The sequence below is a fragment of the Cydia pomonella genome, chromosome 11, assembly GCF_033807575.1.
Source record: "Cydia pomonella isolate Wapato2018A chromosome 11, ilCydPomo1, whole genome shotgun sequence".
In the NCBI taxonomy this organism is placed as follows: Eukaryota; Metazoa; Arthropoda; class Insecta; order Lepidoptera; family Tortricidae; genus Cydia; species Cydia pomonella.
This window is the reverse complement of record NC_084713.1, coordinates 23,057,730-23,066,946: the sequence shown is the minus strand read 5'-3', so window position 1 is coordinate 23,066,946 and position 9,217 is coordinate 23,057,730. Positions and strand designations below refer to the sequence as shown.

The window sequence follows — 9,217 nt, the reverse complement described above, 5'->3', positions numbered from 1 at the left end:
TGTGGCATTAGCAAGTGAAAAGCTGTGGCATTAGCAAGTGAAAAGCTGTGACATTAGCAAGTGAAAAGCTGTGACATTAGCAAGTGAAAAGCTGTGGCATTAGCAAGTGAAAAGCTGTGGCATTAGCATGTGAAAAGCTGTGACATTAGCAAGTGAAAAGCTGTGGCATTAGCAAGTGAAAAGCTGTGGCATTAGCAAGTGAAAAGCTGTGACATTAGCAAGTGACAAGCTGTGACATTAGCAAGTGACAAGCGGTGACAGTAGCAAGTGAAAAGCTGTGACAGTAGCAAGTGAAAAGCTGTGGAATTAGCAAGTGAAAAGTTATGGCATTAGCAAGTGAAAAACTGTAGCCTTACCAGCTACCACGCCTGCCTTGGTAGGCTAGGCAGTGTCAAACTGACATATTCGCTAACGTCTACGTAACTTACTTTCTATACATTTCGCTCGTACTAATACGCGAGTACGAGCGAGACGCATAGAAAGTAAGTTACGCACACGCTAGCGAATATTTATCAAGTTATTCGTATCTTGCCATTAATAATTATTTGAAGCTGAAGACTTTGAGGTACATTTTCTGATGCCAAGGGTGTCTGTCACGTTATAAAAAGTTTGAAAAATATAGCCGGATCTTAAAAAATGCATTCAATCAATCAATCCAATATTTATTGATTAAATATAGGTATTTCACATGTCACCACTTTACAGCTAAGGGGATCACACATATTATTATTTTTCGAATGTAACATTACTTATGATCATTACTTACTTATCTAAGATAACGTTTGATTACGTTGTGAATCACTAAAATAAAAGGTATTCGTTTTATACCTTTCAAAAAACGGGGTGGTTTTAAAATGCAGGGTCGACGAAATTTCAGTTTTTCAGGTCCCGCAGGTTCAGAGAGCGGACTTTTTGAAAAATCGTATTTGATCACAATACGGTTGGCAAAAAATAATTAGCAATTAAAACAAAAAATATTACTTTGCTTATCCGCGAAAAGATAACGTGCTAGTCAATCAGTGCTAACCCGTTATACTTGCGTATTTTTACAAGCCATTAATGTTATCGCCCTCCCACCGCAAGAATAAATACGCAGATAAATATAACAATCCACCGCCGAAATACAAAACTCGACACGTGTTTCGCCTGTCTACGAGGCATCCTCAGGAGATGTTGATGGCCCGAAGTCCGACGACTGATCGGATCGGGTTAACACTGATTGACTAGCACGTTATCTTTTCGCGGATAAGCAAAGTCATATTTTTTGTTTCAATTAATATGGATTTTAAGTAACGCCTGATTCTATTAACTAAATAATTAGAAATCTTAAGGATTTTATGTAGTGACTACATTGATTCGATTAGGTGAATTTCGCAATAAAAATCACGAACATATTTAGTTCTAAAACGCACTTAAATTTTTTTTTACGATTTATGCACAAAAGTGCATATGCATCTTTTTCGATGGATTAAATCCTATGTCGAATTTAGAACTCAGGCCGTCGTATTGTCCGGTTATACATCACAGTATAAGGTCGTCACTTCAGGAGTCCCACAGGGATCTCATTTGGGGCCTCTTCTTTTTGTGTTATATATTAATGATATAACCGACTACATTAAGCACTCTAAAGTTTTACTCTACGCGGATGATGCTAAAATTTTTAAAATTATTAAAGATGTTTCTGATTGTGATCTACTACAAGAGGATTTATCTAACTTGGAGAGATACTGTACTGATAATAATATATTTCTGAACAATAAAAAGTGTAGTATTATAACTTTTTCTCGGAAAAAGAAAAATATTGGTCATAATTACACAATTTCCGATAAAGTATTAAATAGGGTAACGCAAATTCGAGATCTAGGTGTAATAATGGATTCTAAGTTATCATTTATTCCTCACATTGAGAATGTAGTTACTAAATCGTTTAAGCAATTAGGTTTTATCCTACGAGTCGGTAAACCATTTAAAAATTCTTTTAGTTATATAACTCTCTATAACAGCTATGTAAGAAGTCGTCTTGAATTCGCGTGTGCTGTTTGGAAGCCATTTCATGCTGTCCATATTAACAGAATCGAAAGGCTCCAAAAGAAGTTTGTAAAAACGTTAGATTTTAGGACTGGACAAAACTACGTTGATTACCACTCCTCATTGCAGTACCATAAAATTCAGTCTCTTCAAGACCGCCGCGACTGCGTAGACTCGGTTTTACTTTATAAAATCTTAAACTCTAAATTGGAGATTCCCTCACTACTTCAACAAATAAATATTAAAGTCCCTCGTGCGCGTCAGCGTAAATGTCGCAAAAAGGAATTATTTGCTGTCCCATTTAGCAGAACTTGTTATGCACGAAATATGTTTATAAGGCGTGCTTGTAGACTTTATAATGAATGCGTAAATCTTTCTAATATTGATGTTTTTCATTGTAATATAGTATCTTTAAAGAAAGCATTTGTTTGTGAAAAAAATAATTAGGTATTTATTTTATTTTATATAATTAAATATAATACCTGTATCAAATATATACCTATATAGTGAATGGCACAATAGTGTATGGCGTATATAATTGTAGTACTTAACTCTGCAGGTATTTAATTTAATTAAGCTTAGAATTTATTATAATTGTTCAGTAACTATATATACATATACAAAACTCAGATGCTATGTAGCAAAAAAAAAAAAACTGTTTAAAATCTAGCACTCTTATATTTAATTAAGGAAACCGTAGGTCTAGCTTTAAAATGCAACAGTTAATAATACCGCATATTGTAAACGACCGTTTGTTTCTTAATAAAAGAAAGAAAAAGATATGAAAAATGTTCCTAAAAATGCACATTTATATTTTTGCTCAGTGAGAGCTAGATAAGAACGCGAACGTACGGGGCCTTAGGCCACAAAATGTTTTTATGGGGCTAAAATTACTAGTTACAGGAACAGTTCCAGTAAATAATGTAAATGCTAATTTTGTGGTCGTTTTAAAATTAAGTAAACAACCCCATTGTTAGGGTTCCGTACCCAAAGTTTAAAACGGGACCCCATTAAGTACTAGCGCTCCGCTGTCCGTCCGTCTGTCCGTCTGTCACCAGGCTGTATCTCATGAACCGTGATAGTTAGGTGAAATTTTCACAGATGATGTATTTATATTGCCGTTATAACAACAAATACTAAAAAGTACTGAACCCTCGGTGGGCGAGTCCGCCGTTTTTTCCTATAGCCAGCGTATTTTAGCTAGTATAACATCAGTTTCACAAACCGAGCCCTCGGCCTTGCCCCTGACCACTCACGGGAGCAGCAGATACCATCAACATGAACCCGGCGCGACCTGCGCATACCGCTTACATTGAACTATGAGTTGGAATGCAGTGATGGGCGTTTCTATTACGCTTTACCGTGTTTTTATTGAATTCCGTTAACTTCGGGGTATTGGTAAGTACCTTTAAGGAAACTACATGAAATAGTTATTTTCCAAAAAAAAATTTTTTTTTAATAATTAAAAAAAAAAATTGTTATAAAAAGTAATTAATTGTTGTATATACTTAGCGGTGTTGTTGCACGGGCATTACATTTATCTCATTCAAACAATTGAAAATTGTGACATGTCAATGTCATTTCGAACATCGATCGTCCGAGATAGTACTTACGTTTAGTAGCGAATGTATTAACCCGTACTAAACACTAAGCAATATGTGAACGGGCCCTAAGATAAGTGTACACACTCGTAAGGGCTTTATAAGATAAAAATAAAATATTGTCAATTTAAAAGCAGAGACAGAAATTTTTATGCTTGGAAATATACTTGTCATACGCAACGCAACGAATTGAGTAGGTATGTTTCCTAGAGCATACAAATTTCAGGGTTTAGATTGGCATAACGCATTGCATACGTTGCGTAAGTGGGCTCTGTTTGATTTTGGATGTTGATGCAGATGTTTTGATTTTAATTAGAATTGCATGCTTTCTCACCAGTGGGGTACCGTGAAAAACTGAATTTTGTCGAATCATATTCGAACGATGGCGATCAAACAAAGGAAGTGGTTCTTCGTTGGCTCTCAGCTCAGCATTATATCTAGGGTATATTAGCTATCGATTTATCTATAGGTTATACAAGATACAAGAAATGTATTGATAAAAGTCAATGTTTTACAGGTCAATTTGAGGTAGGTACATATTCAACTAATACTAGTAGGTACAGCATTTTTTGGATAAATGTCACTTATTATAAAATAAAAAAAACATGTTTAAAGCAGAACAAATACATAATCAGTATTCAATAGGTCGCATATATCTTTCAAGTCATCATGTTATTTTTAAGGTAAAACATTAAAAATGTGTTTATATTATATATAAATTACCTACTTAGGGTTAGTGCACGATTCAACAAATTCGTCGACGCTGTAGCATGCTAAGTCAGTTAACAACTTTTTGCTAGTTTAGTATAAGGTTATTTTTGGCGATTATGATAATTCTGCACTGAAATATGACCTAAAATGCATTGCTGAGTGTTTCCTAACCTTAACATAAAACAAACGCTTGAATCTTTCTTTTAAGTATACACATGGAAATATACTTGTTTATTTTATTGATTTTATTAGTTGAGTGCAGGTGCGGTGGTTCTGATCCAAGCCTCTAGTCGTCTTTTTGACAGATTGACTCCTGAATTCGAAACAGGTAGGTGTATTAATTCAGCTACTTTGAACGTAATTAAGTTAATTGATTCCCACGTGACAGGCTGAGCCTAGTGTAGGGATCAATGTACTGCTATTCTTATTTTACAAGCCTTTATTATTAACTCGCAATGTTTGTAAGTTTACTTGTTTTTTTGTCACATAAAGGAAGAAATACTTTATTTTATTTTATTAGCAATATTTTTTTAACGTAGGCTGCAAATATATTCCTTTCAAATTGCAGAAAAGCCCTTCGTACTTTAACGAGTGGCGCACGCGCTTTAAATAGTTTAAATCTAAATCTCATTCAAGTCTAAAGCTCAAGTGGCAAAGGTCGTGACGACTGGAGTGCCAAGCACGTCTTCATCTATTGTTGAACTTCATTTTATAGGTTAAGATCTCGTGTCAATTTGAAAAATGAGGTCTTATTGATTAGATATTTTTCGTTTTTTTTTAAGTAAACAAATGCAAGGTAGCATGAAGTGATGTGTCCCAAAGCGTATTATTTGCATTAGTAAGTTTAATATATCCCTTTGTAAGTTTCCAATTACATACTTAGTGATTATACTTAATTGACCCAGCGTTAGCGGATGTCTACTGTAAGGGCTCCTTTACACGATGGCCCTAAGGGACGGACCCGGGTATGTCCTCGGACCCGGGTATGTCCTTAAACTACGTCCAAAAGAGAGGTATGGGCAATGTGAATGTCATCTCGCCTTGTGTGGTAGGGCACAGCACAGCGGATGTCATTCCAGATCTAGAGCAGAGCCCAACTGGGGAAGTACCTCCACCTTACAGAAAACCGCAGCCAAATAACACTTGACCCTACTCATAGTGTTGTGTTCCTGCCGGTGAGTAAGGTTGCCAGAGCTCAACGAGGGGGGTGGGGTTAGGGTCGGCAACGCGCATGTAACTCCTCTGGAGTTGCAGGTGTACATAGGCTACGGAGACTGCTTACCATCAGGCAGGCCGTATGCTTGTTTGCCACCGACGTAGTATAAAAAAAAAAACGCAACTATGCGGTAGAATGAGATAGCAATATCACTTGCTCCCTCTAACGCATAAATGCGTCCCTTGGACTGGCCTACGCTGGGCCATCGTGTAGAGGAGCCATACAAGGGAAACGGTCTATCCGCGGTGGGGAATGTAAACGCGCGAGGTAGATTTCTGATAATATATAATATTAGTGTTCCGTACAAAACTTTGTTAACGGAACACTTATGGAACACATTTGGTTTTGCAAATCGGTTATATGCGATTTCTTTTCTTCAATCAGTAATAACATAAATATCGACTACCATTAATGACTGCCACTTTCAGAATGAATCACCTGCAGATCGTTATTCCTTCAGCAGGGCGATAGTTCCGAATTCAAATACATAATCGTTGCCAGTTATCTATCAAGAGACTGTGAAGGTTTCCAACCTTCACACTACGCTTCAGCTTGGGCTAATTTGCTTTCATATGACCAGATGTGTCGCAATTCAAATTTTTGTGAGTAGGTCCGATGATAAAGTAGATTTTTAGTCGAATCAGATTTTAGATGTTTTTTAATGGCGGACCCATAAATGTATTAAGTTTAAACTTACCCTTGCAAGGTTAACAGCTCATAGAGCCACTAGTAAGTAGTTGGTTGGGTCACACAGTTAATAATTAGACCCATTAAAAAATGCTAGGCTTTATTATAAGAACCGGTAAACATTTTCGAACAGTAAAAACCAAAATCCTTCTTTATAACTGTTTCGTGCGTAATATCTTGGAATATTGTAGCACGGTATGGCGGCCTCATTATTCAACTCATTGCCTCAGGATAGAGAGAATTCAGAAACGATTTCTTTGGCATATATCTAGTCGCACACCATTAGCTAGCAAATATACATCTTATTCAGTAAGATTACAACACTTCCAAATTTATACTCTTGATAAACGAAGAGACATGCTTGATCTTCAATTTTTATATAAACTTTTAAATAATTATATAGATTGTCCACAACTTTTGCGCAAAATTAGATTTAGAGTCCCATATAGATATCCTAGGAACACAATAGACCTTTTGTCTCCGGTATTTAGGAAAACCGTCTTAGGCGCTAATTCACCCATTCCACGACTATGTAGATTATACAATAAACTTAGCCACTGCTGCGATATTCATTCTGACTCATTGCTCAGGTTCCGAAAATTATTGAATATGAATCTATAGTATAAACAAGTTTAATTTATTTTTGTTATTTAACCTGTAACTTTCACTTTATGTTAAGTAAGAAATTGTTTTTTCTTTTGCATGCTGTGTTTACCTATAATTAGTTATGCATCACTGAATGTTTCTTTTTTTGAGTTATGTAAACGTATTGGATGTAATAACTGTTGGTAGACCTTAATAAATAAAATAAAAATAAAATTAAGGTCTAGCTTCCCCTACGGGATGGAAGGTCAGATGGCTGTCGCTTGTTTATAAAAAAAAAGTTCTTGTGCCAGTTTTTGGGACTAGGTAGCTAAAGCAGACGCCAGACTCCTTTAGGATGTAATCGGGAAAACGCTAAGACGAGGAGGCGTAACATACAGTCTTCACTCTATTTTTACCACCGAAAATTTTTTTTTTTCTTTTCTTTGAATTTCCCACTGCAACACTGGCTTAACTAACACCATATGATGAATTATCATTCGGTACTCTAAGCCAATTACGATCGTCTAATGAACGAGTTTGAAAACGGAACACGGCACATTCAAATCAAAGATGGCCGCCGGGCGCCGCCGACATTTGCAAGTATTTAGTGCGAGCACGAGCGACACTCCTATGCTATTTAACTTGAAGCATGAATGCGTTTTATCATGGTAGGTATTAATTATACATATTACCAATCGATAAGGACTTGCTGGCAAGACTATACAGTTTAGTTTAGATTAGGTTATAAAAATTAAGTTTTCACGCCACTGTTCGGAAATGTGGCAATAGATAAAACCAAGCTGGAAAGTAGGCAATAGCTGTAGCACCTGAACCACCACTACTCAAATGTTTCATTGTTATCATCATCTGTCATTGGTGATCATTGTTATCATCATCTGTCATTGGTGATGGTAAAAGGTCTTTTTTGGTGCAAATTTCTCCTTCATAAATAAAATAAGGTTATTTATAGGACCAATTGTTAAAAAATAAACGTTAAAACCATTCAGTTCACACTTAAGGCGTTTATTCACCCTGTAAATTATTACAGGTGACAAAATGAACATCTTGTATGTACTATTAGGTTATGTCCTAAACCGTACATTGTAGGAGAGGTTAGAAAACCGGTCAAAGATGGACGAGTGAGTTTGAGGGCCGACACTTTAGTGGAGGCCCTCAAATAATACGAGCCCAACTAGCGTTTCAGGTATGTATATAATTATTATATATATTGTTGTATAAGTACGTGCAATACAAGCCTAATAAAGCTTACCGCGGGCCTTAGTTAATTTGTGTAATAATATCCTATAATATTTATTTATTATTTATGACCCTCTTCTTTTTTCCACCCTGTATAATGCTACAACCATTATCTACAACTATACATAACCTTCTTCCCCTTAACCTTCCTAAACTTAAATGTAACATTAAATTCTAGATTATAATCACGCAAGGCTAAATTAGATCACTCTATTCACTAACTGCATCGAAATCGGTGCAGCCCACGATTAATTCATGATTAACCTAATTTATAATACGAATATAACGATCTGCCTCGAGGCGATGCTATTTTAAAAGCTTTCTGGTCAATTGAACATAATTTATTCGTATTTGATTATATGGTAATTGCAAGCAATAAAAAAATATTTAAAAGATAATCTTCAAGATGACTTATTATTTATATTATTCTATTGAATCAAAAAATTGTGAATGCGCTTTAAATATAAAAATATAAAAAGGGCAAGTGAAAATATAAGCTATGTAATGCTAAATTAATGAGGCATCAACAGTAGAAAGACTACTTTTGTTTTATTGTTGCCGCCTGCTATATTCAATTTATTGGCCTCATAAGAAAATAATTATGTAAAAAAAACAAATACAAAAATAATCTGAAGTGTGAATTATAAAACGTGGCTTTATTCATTTAAACTAGATAATCAAATCTAAAAATAAAAAACGTAAACTTGTTTGAATTATTGGATTTTTATTGAATTACAATTTTCGTCGGTAAAAATTTGACGAAAAAAAAATATGCAAAAAATGAGTTAATTAATTGGAGGTGCGGGGTATCGATCCCCGTACCTCTCGCATGCTAAGCGAGCGCTCTACCATCTGAGCTACACCCCCGATGAGCGAGATGGCGAAATTATGCTATTTAACTTGTAAGACATTTCTCGATAAAAATAGACTGAAGCGAAACTGCGAAACACCGTCTGTGCACTTCTTATTAAGGTGGTTCGATTTTCATACAAAAAACAATCGCTATTTATTAATTAATTACGCAATATTATTACATAAATAGTTGCGCATCTATCTACTTTCGAATATTCATTTGCGCTAAATTAATAGAAACACTTTGTTTCATACAGAAATCATGCAATAATCAACGTTA

At 35.3% G+C, this 9,217-nt stretch overlaps 1 non-coding gene across 1 annotated transcript; it reads right to left on the bottom strand.

Moving 5' to 3' along the window:
• Window positions 1–8,879: 8,879 nt before the first annotated feature.
• Trnaa-agc (transfer RNA alanine (anticodon AGC)) lies at window positions 8,880–8,952 on the bottom strand. Its single transcript has one exon. It is a non-coding gene; the product is annotated as a tRNA-Ala (tRNA).
• Between the last annotated feature and the right edge of the window lie 265 nt (window positions 8,953–9,217).